At 39.6% G+C, this 12,943-nt stretch overlaps 2 pseudogenes; one reads left to right on the top strand and one right to left on the bottom strand.

Moving 5' to 3' along the window:
• Window positions 1-671: 671 nt before the first annotated feature.
• Window positions 672-6,819, top strand: LOC122357362 (annotated as a pseudogene).
• Window positions 6,820-7,433: 614 nt separating this feature from the next.
• LOC122357371 lies at window positions 7,434-9,187 on the bottom strand (annotated as a pseudogene).
• Between the last annotated feature and the right edge of the window lie 3,756 nt (window positions 9,188-12,943).

Here is a 12,943-nt window from a genome sequence, read left to right as displayed (position 1 = left end):
GGAGTAAAGAGTGGGCTACTTTGCAAACCAATCACAGTGTTGTGAAGGAAATAGTGAAATTTGCTATTAATAATATTATTATTTGAGTAATGATATTATAATAATATATATATATTTATATTTTAATAAATAGTAATATGTAAAAAACCAATATTTTAATGCTCAAATTACATGGAAAAATAAGTTGTAAAATATTCTTTGTTGTACTGTTAAAAATATCACTCAGTAACCTGTTATTAATAACATTAATTGTGCTCTTTATGCAATTATAATATATAAAAATTAAATAATAAAATAAAATAAAAATAATAATTTGGTTAAAAAAATTATTAACTTTTTAATATTGAGTAATATTCCTGTACAATATTATACTTTAATACAATTTTATTTTATTATTTATTAATAATATTTGTTTTTTGTTAATACTAATATTAAGATAAATATACATATTCTAATTAAATATAGAAAATGCATATTAATAAAATACAGTCATAAAAAAATTTCAAAACATGCAGGTCCTTCTGACAATGCTTCATCTGATGTTGTGATGCATGCATCTGACTAATTACAACCGATGAAGAAGTGGCCCTTTAATTTCTTAGAGCTAACGACACACTGCAGAATCTCATTTAAACCGCAGTGAGTGTGTTTGTAAGCATGTTCTCCTGTGTGCTGTAGCCGCTCACAGCTGGGTCGACACCAACAATTGAAGGAAAATGAAATCAGAGCAACGCAGAACTGAAATCCAAACAGGAACAGGCTCAAGAGGTAGCTCAGAGATCCATTTAAACCCCTCCCTGGTGAATCTTTGTGTGTGTGTGTGTGTGTGTGTGTGTGTGTGTGGAGAGAGAGAGTGGAATGTAGAGATAAAGATGTATGTAACTTAATAGTTGTAGCACACAGTTTCTTTTCTCTCTTTCTTTTCCCGTTGGCGTGAGATGGGCGTTCCACGTTGAAGGAGTACTTCAGAGAGTCGTATTCTCTGGAGCACAATAGCAGACCTGACACAGTGCGTGCTTCTGTTTCCTTGTTGTTGTTTTTTCTCGTGTTTTCATCTCTCGTCCTGATCAGGATTTACTGAGGAAGCAAATAAAATCTTTTGCCAGCATGTTTTGGTCAAAACAATGAAGTAGCTGACGGTTCCTTTTCCTCACCTGGTGTTCTTGCGTCTGTGTGCATATGTGTTTTGTGAGCAAAAAGAGATGCTTGCAGCAGATTCATTAATTCTCGCGTTAAACGTAACGGCCGTTTTTTTTTTTAGAGGACAAAGCCGTTCTTGATGGGTTTAATTCTGGAAAATTACCCATTTCCATGATCATATTTTTGCACGTGATGCTAAATTTCCTGAAAATGTATTGTCTTTTAGGCATGAATTAGTTTTTTTTTTCATCAGAACAGATTTAGCAGCAGTGAATGGGTGCCGTCTAAATGAGTCCAAACATCTGATTAAAACATCACAAGTAATCCACACAACTCCAGTCCATTAGTTAATGTCTTGTAATAAACGTATTCATCAAATTAAACTTCATCTAAAATTCAAGGTCCGTTTACGAATGGGAACAGTCCTAAAAACAATTTGCCAACAGATGTCAATTCACAGTTGAAGGCGTTGTTATGGATTATAGGCTCATATTTTGACCAGAATTGACAATGTGAAGGTAAAATGGATTGTTTCTTGCAAGCAGTTTTTCCTTTATAAGACATTTAATGATGCGCTAGAGTGGTGTGGATTGCTTGTGGATTATTTATCAGGTGTTTGATCTCTTGACGGCACCCATTCACCGGATGTAATGCTAAACTCTCCAAATCCGCTGTAGTGAAGCAGCGAACAAACTCTCTACATTGAGGCCCTGAGGGTGAGTAAATGTACATTTTGGGGTAAATTGTTCAGGTTCCTCTGGGAAAATTACCTGCACTCAAAGTGAAATGGAACTTATTGCATATAATCAATAATATTCAGAATGGTGGTATTCATATGACTGCCAAGTATGCTCTCTGTTTAATTCAGCAGTTGGTGTTTAGTCAAAATATTGGAAGTAAAAAGAATTAATTTGTGTTGAGTTTTTCTTATGAAATGCCCTTTTTCAGTAATAAAAGTGAACAGACCAGTTCTATTTTTTTGCGTTTGTTTTTAGTCTTTTAGTTTCAGAGGTGTGACTCTGGTTTCTGTGTAATATTTTCTGTTAGCTGTTGTCGGTGTGGCTTGTGACCTGATAAGTCTTTGGGAAAAGCGGTTTATGTGACTCACAATGAAAGCGCCGCACCTTCTCTGCAGCCGTGACACACTTCTATGAGAAGACGCAGCTTTTTCAAGCATTACCAGATTTCTGTTCAAATGAAACGAGGGGGAGGGAAAATCAGGAGTTCTCCGAAATTCTGTTCACCGTATTGCATTGAGCTGATAAGTTGCTGTGTGGAAAGGATTCACGCAGGGGTCCATCCTGAGCCTGACAGCAGATCTCTGTCTCATGGATATTGAATTTTATATTGATTAGGTTTGTGTGATTGGTGAAAAGGTTAGCCATAGTTCTCCGTCTGAAGTGCAGTTTGTCTTTTTTTTTTATATTTTTTCGCTGTTTCAAAAATATTGCCTGTGGGCTTTTTTGGAATTGTTGTTACAGACACACAAGACAAGAGACAGGAAATATGGAGGAAATGGTATCAGAAAACAATGCGGGCCAGATATGAACCCGCGCTTCTCGCATGAGCACCACATCTCAGCACATCTAGAGCTCGTGCACTGACCTAGATTTGGTCACATTTCAAGTAAGCATTATTTTGCATCACGCTTGAGGAATAAAGATTTTAAAATAACAATTGATTTAATACATTTTGTCCTCGACTCTAATGTGAAGCCCCTAGTCCACCCGCTTATGTTGCAGAATTTCTATCTACCATCTGCTTCCCTGCAGCATCTGCAGAAAAACCCTGCATAAAAAGTATTTTATATGTAGATGTATGACAGTTTTTGCTTTTGAACGCATTGCAACAGTTACAGGTTTCTATGAAAGGATTAGTTCATCCAAAAGTTAAAATTATTCTGGATTTTACTCACTTAATGCATTACTGTGACTTTCATCTTAAAGACAAAACCAGTTGGAGATGTGCATCTGTATCAAAATTGTCCTTGCTTTTCCAAGCTTTATAATTGCAGTAAATGTTTTTGTTTTCAACAGTACAAAAGAAGTCAAATGAAGTACATTTGTCCTTAATAAAATGTGCCTCACGTGGGCTCCGTAGGGAGAATAAAGGCCTCATGTAATGAATCGAAGTGTTTTTTTTTTTTTTAAATCCACCTTACAACCTCAGATAAAAATCTCTCACTCACTTCAATAAATTGTGCGAGGTATGTTTTATTATGGATTTTAAATAACTCCAAATGGATTCATCTGAAAGATGAAAGTCAATCGATATGGGTTAATTTTTCATTGAAGTATTGGCTTTATATTTGATACAGAACGATACAAATTTTTAAATGAGAAGTAAAGGATTATTTACCATTAATTTAGCAATGGAACTTGAGTGGCTCTGTGCATTTTCTCTGAGTGCGCTCAAGGAACAGTCTTGGTAACTCATTACCTTTGGGGTTGGAACCGCCGACCAGTGAACTGACCTGGATCATTAACCACTAGACGACACCCACTCCGAAAGAATCGAACCAACATTAATTCAAACGCATGTTCTCTCTTTCCGACAGATGCACTTCCTGTTGCTGTTCAGTCGTCAGGGAAAGCTACGGCTGCAGAAATGGTTCCTGCCCCTCCCCGAGAGAGAGAGGAAGAAGATTGTGAAGACATGACCACTATAGTGTTGTCACGAAAACCTCGCACGTGTAACTTCCTGCACTGGAAGGACCTGAAGGTTGTCTATAAGAGGTGAGCGCTCAACCCGGGCCAAAGGAGAACGTCCAGCAGTATATCTGGGGTTATATTCGGCGTGTGGTCCTCAGTGAGAGCATGCTGGTTTCAAATAAAACGACGGCGTTAGATTCAGCATTAATTAAAAGCCCAGCTGCCAGGCTCTCGTGTTTGGTCATTAGTCATCACAAGGTGCGAGCAGAAGACTCTAAAATCTTGCAAAGCGGACACCTAGTCAGCAGTCAAGATCTTATGTGGCTAATTAAAATACCACACGCCAAGGTTTCTGCGTCCGTATCGAGTTTGTTGCCCAGTCCTGCGCTTTAGTTTTAAACCGGTTCAGTCCAGTTCTCCTGCCATTACTGATGTCATTAGCTGACGCCATGCCCCATCTGAGTCCTTTTGTTTTCTGGGCGAAGCCTAGTGGCAGCTTTCACACAATGGCCTCCTATTACCGCCAGTAGGGTCTGAAAATGGACTCGCATGCTCACAATGGGAAATATTGGTGCTTTATATATATATTTTTGTAATGATTAATCAGTTAGAAGGTGTGTTAGAAACATTTTAATGTCAGTAATTTTAGTTAACATAAAATTTTATTTATAATCCATTTTATTAATGCAACTTTATAAGGTAAAACTAGACATCGCTTTTATTTATTTATTCTGATTTATACTGATTCGATCATTAAAGAGAGTGTTGCTGACAGGAAGTTATATTATGAGATAAAGAGCTTTTAATCTATAATGAACCATGTATCGTAGAAAATGCCCCAGAATTTTTTTCTGAATATAAAAACCTTTGCTTTTGTGTGTATGAAAAATATTTTAGAGAAAATGTTTAATTGTGCTTGTAACTTTAATGCTTTGGAGCCTGACTATATTCTTGGGTTTTTATACTGCATCAAATCCTGTCAGACACTGAAACTATTGTTTTTCTGAGAGTGAATTTTCACACTTGTGTTCCCGAGAGCCTGTTACTCACACTCTTCTGGTTCAGATCTGTATTTCGCACCTTTCTTAAACCTGTCTCTCTGTTCTTTCCTGTTGTTTTCTCAGCACGACCTTTATAAATACGGAGATTTGCCATGTCAGCAGTTGCGTTACAGAGACTGTAGATGGCAATTGTGAGGATAGTGACTGCTATTTTCAGTCTTTTTAAGGAATAAAATAAATATACGCCTGTTTTCCCGCTTGTTTGTAGGTACGCCAGTCTGTATTTCTGCTGTGCATTGAGAACCAGGATAATGAACTTCTGGCTTTAGAGATACTGCACCAAGCATGTGGAGCTACTTGACAAATACTTTGGCAAATGTAAATACATTCAGTTTTTTTTTCATTTCTCAGCTCTGGAGAAACATTGTAAAATATATATATATATACACACACACATAAAATGTTCTGTTTGTGTAATATTACTTTGCAGGTATGTGAGCTGACATCATCTTTAACTTTGAGAAGGCTTATTTCATCCTGATGAGTTTCTGATGGGTGGAGAGGTCCAAGAGACATCCAAACAGTCTATTGCAAAGTCTATAGAGGCCTCAGATATGCTGCAAGAGGTGAGACTCTAAATTTAATTTTCATTTAGGTTAACATGTTTGAAAAATTAAACAGAAAAATGTATTTTAAAAAGGGCATTGAAATAGAATGATGAAGAAACTATCTTCCATCCTTGTGAACTGTTGTTCAGACATTTTAATAATAATAATAATAATAATAATAATAATAATTTTGGCAATCAGTGTTTCTGAGCCAGACATTTTAGATTGAAAGAACCTGCATCTGTTTTAATGGTGCTGCCCACCCAGTTAGAGCTCTGCTTTGACCATCACCTCCATAAAACATTATTGATTTGAACAAGAGAGAGAAATAAACAGGCCAGTCTGAGAGTGTTTTTTTTTTTTTTTTCTCTTCTCAGAGCAGCTCAGTACCACTAAATGTCAGTTTTCCCAGCATGCCTCAAAACATGAGACCACATTAAAAGAATAAGAACCCCAAAATGAAAATTATGCATATCGAGGACTATAAATGAATCAAGGGTTGAATAAACGATGACCAAATTTTCATTTTTTGGAGTGAAATGTTCCTTTAAAACCCATATGGCATCTAATTTTTGTTGTCTAATAAAATTCCATACATCCGAAACTGAAAATGTCATTGAACATTACAGAAAAGGGTAATCTGTTATGTGCCTGTTTTCTTCTCTTCAGACGATGGAAGAATACATGAGCAAACCAGCCTTCTGACAGCAGCTGACGTGATACAATGTGACAAAAGGGAAAGAAACCTGCCTCCGCAGTGTGGATTGTGTCCTTCACACAGGACACAGTTTTTCATTGCAAGAAATGACAGACTTCTTAAATGAGGGATGCAGAGTTAGTTTTCTTATTTATTATTATTGTTGTTGTTATTATTTTCTTCTCAATGCTTGTATGAACCTCATCAATACCACCAAATTTTACTAGAACTGAATCAGGGTTCATGTTGTGTTTTTTGAATAGGTTTCGTCTTGTCAGCTTTATAAAAATAAATGTAATGCAAAATTTCTGTGATGGCTCCAGCATGCATATACACATGCAACTTATAATTTTCAACTTTTATACCAAAATTTTATATAATCAAATACTTGCAATAATCTTAAACCTTGGCTTATCTGAAGTGCCTTTCCATGTTTTTAAACATGTTGCATGTCTCAGGAGACATTTAGTTCAAGAAAGAAAAAAGACTTTTGAGCACAATTTGTTGGCGTTGTCTTATTAAAATTGCTTTTTTGATATGATTTAGTCTCAGTCAATTGTCTCTAATGAAGTGCTTTCTAAAATCCTTTCAGCGGTTTATTTTTGTAACCGATTTGTTTTCTATTAATATCTCGCTTAGACTATGCTTGGCGCTCTTTTAGGTCCTGTGCACATTTTTGGCTTTTTCATCAAATATAAATATTAAAATGTGATTGATTTTAATATTTTTTCTTTTCTGTCGAGATCCAGCATATACTGGGCGTCATGTTTCTTGTTTTAAGTCATAATATGATATGTTTATGTTGAATCACGCCCGTGTAATAAGGCAGCACAATACAGCGAGAGGAAAAAATAATACGGTAATGCTTTATTCATGTTTCTCTTCTCACACTTTAGAACACGTACAAAATGATTTATAAATGAGAATCACATCCATCTTTATTGGTTTGATAATGAAATAGCTTGTAAAGATTGCAGCAAGCGGAGTCCTACGACTACAGGAATATTCTCTTGATACCGACAAAAGGAACAAGAAAACATTTCGAGGACCACCAATTCATAAACGACAGATAAAATACACTTGAACTCCCGCACATTGATATACCATATATATTTACATCATATAGAATTCCATGAAAACTAAAGCACTTCAAACTGTTTACTTTTTTTAAAATAACTTTTGAGGAGATATAGGCATGTCCCACGAGTAAGCAGTATTTTTATTTTGTATTTTTTTTTTTACCCCTTTCATACTCTGACAAGTCCCTTCTGTGGATTGGCTAGTAGGAGCTTCTTACAACCGGTTTGCAATTTGGGCAGTTCAGAAGTTGTCATGTAGCCATGGCAACTGTATCAAAGAGATAAAAGGTCAAGGGGCGGGACTTGTCGGAATATTATCAGGGGAAAAAAAAAGCTCGGGGTCTTCACATTCCTGCAACCATTTTCCCGTGATACTTTTTACCCTCTTCTGTTCCAGGCACAGGTGGGGTTTGATCTACGGTTTCCTGTGCTGAATCTTGAGCGGGCGGCTTTTGGGGCGCCTCGGGCTCTCTCTTTCCCTTGGGTGTCTTTTTGTGGGCGTGCTTTTTCCATTATCAACCTGATCAAAGAAATCTTTCATGGCCTCCTCGTATAGCTCATAAGGCAGCTGTCCGCTCGTGGTGGAATCGACGGCTCTCTTGGCGTCGCCGAGCTGGTATCGGGTACTCGGTCAGGAGTTTGGCTGCGAGGAAGGTCGACTCTTCATCCTCGTCCACTGCGTCATCGCCATAATCATCTTTTCTTTTGCTTGGAGCTTTGTTTAACTCGGACAGGAACAAGCTTCCCGTCTTCCGCTGGGGTTGAAGTACTTTGCCATGGCTGTCTTGTAGGGCCTTTGCTTTAGCAAAGAAAATTTAGTGTTCTTATTGGCCAGATTCCCTAACCCAAGCACTTTCAGGATATCCTCAGTCTTGACATCTGGAGGGATATCGCTCACTGTGACCTCAGGCTGACGACCGTTGTAATACTTGATGACCCGGCTCTTGTACCGAGGTTGGCTGGGCTTCCTAGCTAGCTGGGGCTCAGGAAGGCGTTGTTGTTTTCTGGTTTCCTCCATGAAGAGCATTCCAACCAGGTCCTCTGGAGGCACCTGAGCTTCATTGAAATAGCTGACAGCAGTTGTTTGATTGCCCGAGGGTCGATTAGAGAGGGTTGGGACAGTAGCCTCCTCCTTCCTTCCAGGTCTCGTTTTTGTGCCTGGTTTGTCATCTCCAAGACCTTCAACAGGTAGTAATCCACAAGTTTTGTGTCATCGCCTGGGTTCTCGCCATCGCCTTCGGCAGCTCGTCTTTCAATGGCCTCGGCCAGCTCTCCGTTATCTCCTAGCCCTCGTTCGTATTCTTCACGACTTCCTTTAACTACTTCCTCCGTCTCGAGCTGCTCTTCTAGCGGCACCCATTCCTCCTCCGGCCACACATCCTCGTAAGCTGTGGTTTCTAACCTTGTAGAGGCCATCGGCATCTTCTCCGTCTTCATCTTCCTGGTTATCTCGCTTCTGGTTCTGGCGCGCAGACAGTTTACCAAGCTCTTCGAATATAGAGCGCATGTTTGCTAGGCTCTGAGGGGTGTACTGCTCGTCCAAATCCTCAGTCGCCTCGCTTGTTATCCCCTGCCGTTCTCCTCATCCTCGAACATCAGCGGGTACTTCTTGTGTGGCTTCACACGAAGCCTCCATAGTCTCCAACTGGACTCTCTGCGCCTGCCATCGGGCGCCTGCTCTTGTGAGCACGCCGCCGTTTCCGGGCGCAGGCTGACTTTCCGAGTCTCTCCAGCTTGTTCGAGCACCCGCAGCAGAGATCGAACCCACTGAGGCACCTTGTTATCAGGCCAACGGGTGGCGTCCTCACGCGCGGGCGTGTTCTCGTCCTGTAGGGAGGCGAGCTGCACTAGAAAACGGAATTTGTCCACCTCATCGTAGTCCCCTGTTGGACTCTCTGGTCCATCGGCTCTCTGCTTCAAGCTTTCGATGTACTCAGAGCTTTGATCATATCGGAGCTGGGAGCAAGGAAGCCACCCTGGTCTCCGCCCGCCGCAGGCGATGGTGGCGCATGAAGCGCCCTGCACTGTTAGCGCTTTGGAGGAGGGTAACGAGCAGGACCGCCACAAGTCTGGCGGACAGTTTCGTAGCGACAACATCATACCGCCTAGAGATAAACAAGCACAAAAACAGTTAAGCCATGCAGTGTTTTTTTTTTTATTATTATTGCAACCTTTAATATTTAAAACCAAAATACAAGCAGTGTTGCTAAAATTCTGTTCAAGTCTAAGCTACCCATGAAATCAGTTCTTAGAGTTGTTAAAATTGTTTCCCAGAGCGAGAAGAAGAGACGCCCGAGCGCCAGAGCAGCAATGAGATCAGTCAGAACACAACATGTTTTTAAACGACAACAGCACCGGATGAGTCACCGCCTGTTGTCAAGGTAACCTTTCACTTGTGGCTACGGATCTCTAAGAACAGATCTATTGATATTTTCACGTAGGTTTGTGAAAACAAATCCTTATTTAAAAAAAAATCTGTCTAGCTGGAGTAAATTTCGCTGATCTTTTAGCGACGAAATCCAGTAGATAAACCAGAGATGAGATACGCTGATGATGAGTGATAGTATCTAATCACGCAAAGCCGGAAAGAAAACGAACAATAGCTCTACTCTTCTTTAACCCACACAAAGAAGATTAGCGCGTACGTGAGCTGTTTTCCCAGAGCATCATTTTGTGAATGCAAAGAAATGAAAGTGAGCGGTCGTACCTTTTGTGTAGAGCTCAGAGAATGTGAATGAGCGTGAACAGCATGTCCTCCGTGTTGCCTCAATGCGCTTCGGTTGTGTTTCAGCACCGGACAGCTCCCCGCGCTATATGAGGCGGCACCTGACCAATGCGTCACCGATGCTCACGCAATACCGAGGCTGTGCATGCATTCGTACCGATGGTAACCATTCACAACGTTCATCTCCGAGAAACTGAACCTCTTGGTCTGCGTTTTAGGTCTATTTTATTCATTAAGAAGTTGACGGCGCGTTTCGCGTATTCTGCTATAGTTTCTGCCTAAACACAGAAACGCATTTGCGATACAGTTCACGTATGTCTAATGTGTAATGCAATAAAACTGTTAAATTGTTATTGGCTGCCTATGATATAAATAACGTGTAAAGCAAACGGTAGACTGTTTATAAAGCTTCTCAAAGTTTAAATGGCATTTTTAATTTAGTGCCATCATTTTAAAGCTTGTGCTATACTCTCTCTCTATCAAAAAAAAAAGCTTTCACTTGGTTAAACTTCATAAAGAACAAAAGCTAAAAGGTACTGCTTTATGCCTTATTTACCCCTAAATGTTACAGATTTGTACATATTGGTAACTTTAAGGTACTAGTATATTTTATATAAGGGTACCAGGCCCGGATATACATCAGTTGCTTTTTAAAATCGTATTATTTTTATTAAGAAAAAATGAGGATGTCAGGTGTGCAATGTAAAAATGGTTTGCTCGCTGTCTTTCTGTGCACACAGGCGTCACAGGCGAGTTAAATCGTCAGGCGATGAGTCACACACACGCACAAATGCACTGTGGGACTCATTGGGGAGAGCAAGGTCTCTGATAAATATACATCTGCCGGTTGTGGATCTCTTCCACTGTCCCTAGACACCTACAGTCCCGAGCATCTATTAGATCCTGCGGCGGAGCCTGTCAGCAGCTGAATTATGTGCCCTAGTGACATTAGTGCCAAGATGACACTCATCTGCACTTGATCACTTTTCCTGGAACACAGACAAAACGTCTCTGCAGAGAAAGCTTTGTCCTTTTGGGTTTTTCAGAAGCACGTCGTTTGATGTATTTTTAGCTGCAGCTTCCAAGTACAAAAAGGAAAGGAAGAATAGTTTTCCTTTTCTGTTTCGCAAACCGCCTAACTTGGGTGTGTTTGGGTTATTTTTGTAGAGACAGCGCTGCATTATTCTGCAGCCTAATAGGGTATTTAACCATTATGATGTGCTGAAAATCCTTCGGTTGAAAAACACGACTGGCCTTTTGAAATAATAGTAAATAATCTGCTATATTATCAATAAATCTTTGATTCAATCTCGAGTTTTTAAATAAAAAAAGTCATTATTTGTCAATCATTTTGCAGATGAGGTGCATTAACGTCTAAGCAGAGTGGCATAAGCTGATCGATGAGTCCTAGGATCAATCAGTTCCAAAAATAAATACAGAACCTGGGCTGATCGAAAGTTGCTTAAAAGACTGAATCCTATATTTGGAATTAATTTATAAACAATTTATTGTGGGCTTTTAATTTTAACACGTTTAATAAGGAGGGTATATATATATATATGCAAAATTATACATTTTGTTATACCCTGTGTGAGCAAAATGTTTTAGTCCAGTGCAATAACATTTAACTCACGTTTTTGGGACAATGCCCAGAATAAAAAAAATGAGGGTTACATTTCACAAGAACCTTTAGAAAGCCATCCATGTGGTGCTTTAAAGAACCCAGACACTAATATGCTGGTCAGAAGAAGCTGTAATTTAACATCACAAACTTATATTAATCTCTGGAGAGCCATATGCAGCAGTAAAAGCATTTTAGTCCCTACAGCACGGAATCAGAACAGCGCATATATTTCCTCATTAAAAGCACTCTGCGGTTTGTCGGCATATTGTTTTTAGCATATACAGATTCTGGACTCGTAACCCATAGTCAGCTGACTGCACGCTGGGGAGAGAGGGGTGAGACGGGCCCTCCTGACGTTAGTGGAGCAGTCACATGGTCGGATGAGTCATAAGCCTATGTGTGTGTGTGTGTGTGTGTGTGTGTGTGCATTATGGGATGTTTCCATGGCTGTGAAACCAAACAATGTTTTCTATTTTTTGCTTCTTGATTCATAAAAAATACATATCTTCTGACTTCCATTAGCAAGCGGGAGGAGCTCTGCGTGTTCTCCTGAAAAGCTTTCTAAAACTCCTCCCTGCTTTCTCTGTAAGATTAAAAGCAAATCAATCCACAACCCGTTGAACTTCTCTATTTTCTCCCTTCAATGATATTAGAGCATCCCCTCTGCTGCTGTGATGAGTGTTCTGGCGGAGACCGGCTAGCGGATGGGGAAAACAACGCTGCAGAGATGACTCTGAAACGCGTCTTGCTGGAGTTGGCTATAAATAGGCGTTGTGGAGGTGTCAGCAGGAGGTTACAGTCATGTGTGCGTGGACTGTGACGGACGATCTGATAGGCCAAGAGACGTGTAGGAGGCTTGACGAGGGATTCTCTTGGTATAAGCAGGATTCTGCACATTAATTAGGTCTAACGAGCAAACCAGGAATGACTGATTTTATGGTTTCGCATGAAACTGAGCTTTTATTAGTATAGCACTTTACCTGTTACCAGTAGAGCGGCTAAAATAAGGCCTATTAAACACCATGCATTTTAAGGAGCCCGGATGAAACAGAGTTGTCAGATATTCAAAAACCAGATAAACACACAAAATTGAATTGTATGAGCTTATGGATTTAGCTTTTACCAATTCAGTTCTTCGAAAACCCTCCACCTTCCCCAGCTCCACCTGTAGAGATCTGTATTATTTTAGATAGCAGCAGCAGCATGTCTTAAATACTCACAGTATATCGGCAAATGTATTCGAAGTAGAAACTTTCTTTACTTACTTTGCACCAGCAGCAGCATCAATAATTTATAACGGCAATATTTCAAATAATTCCATTGTTGTTGTTTTTTTATTAGAATCTTCAATTGTTCAATCTTTTACAGTAATGTGTGGATCAGTGTTGTGGACCAAATGCTATCAGTCAAAAGCTATC

Source organism: Puntigrus tetrazona, chromosome 14 (assembly GCF_018831695.1).
Source record: "Puntigrus tetrazona isolate hp1 chromosome 14, ASM1883169v1, whole genome shotgun sequence".
Taxonomy (NCBI): Eukaryota; Metazoa; Chordata; class Actinopteri; order Cypriniformes; family Cyprinidae; genus Puntigrus; species Puntigrus tetrazona.
Note: the sequence above shows the minus strand (reverse complement) of the source record. Positions and strands in the feature narration are given on the sequence as shown.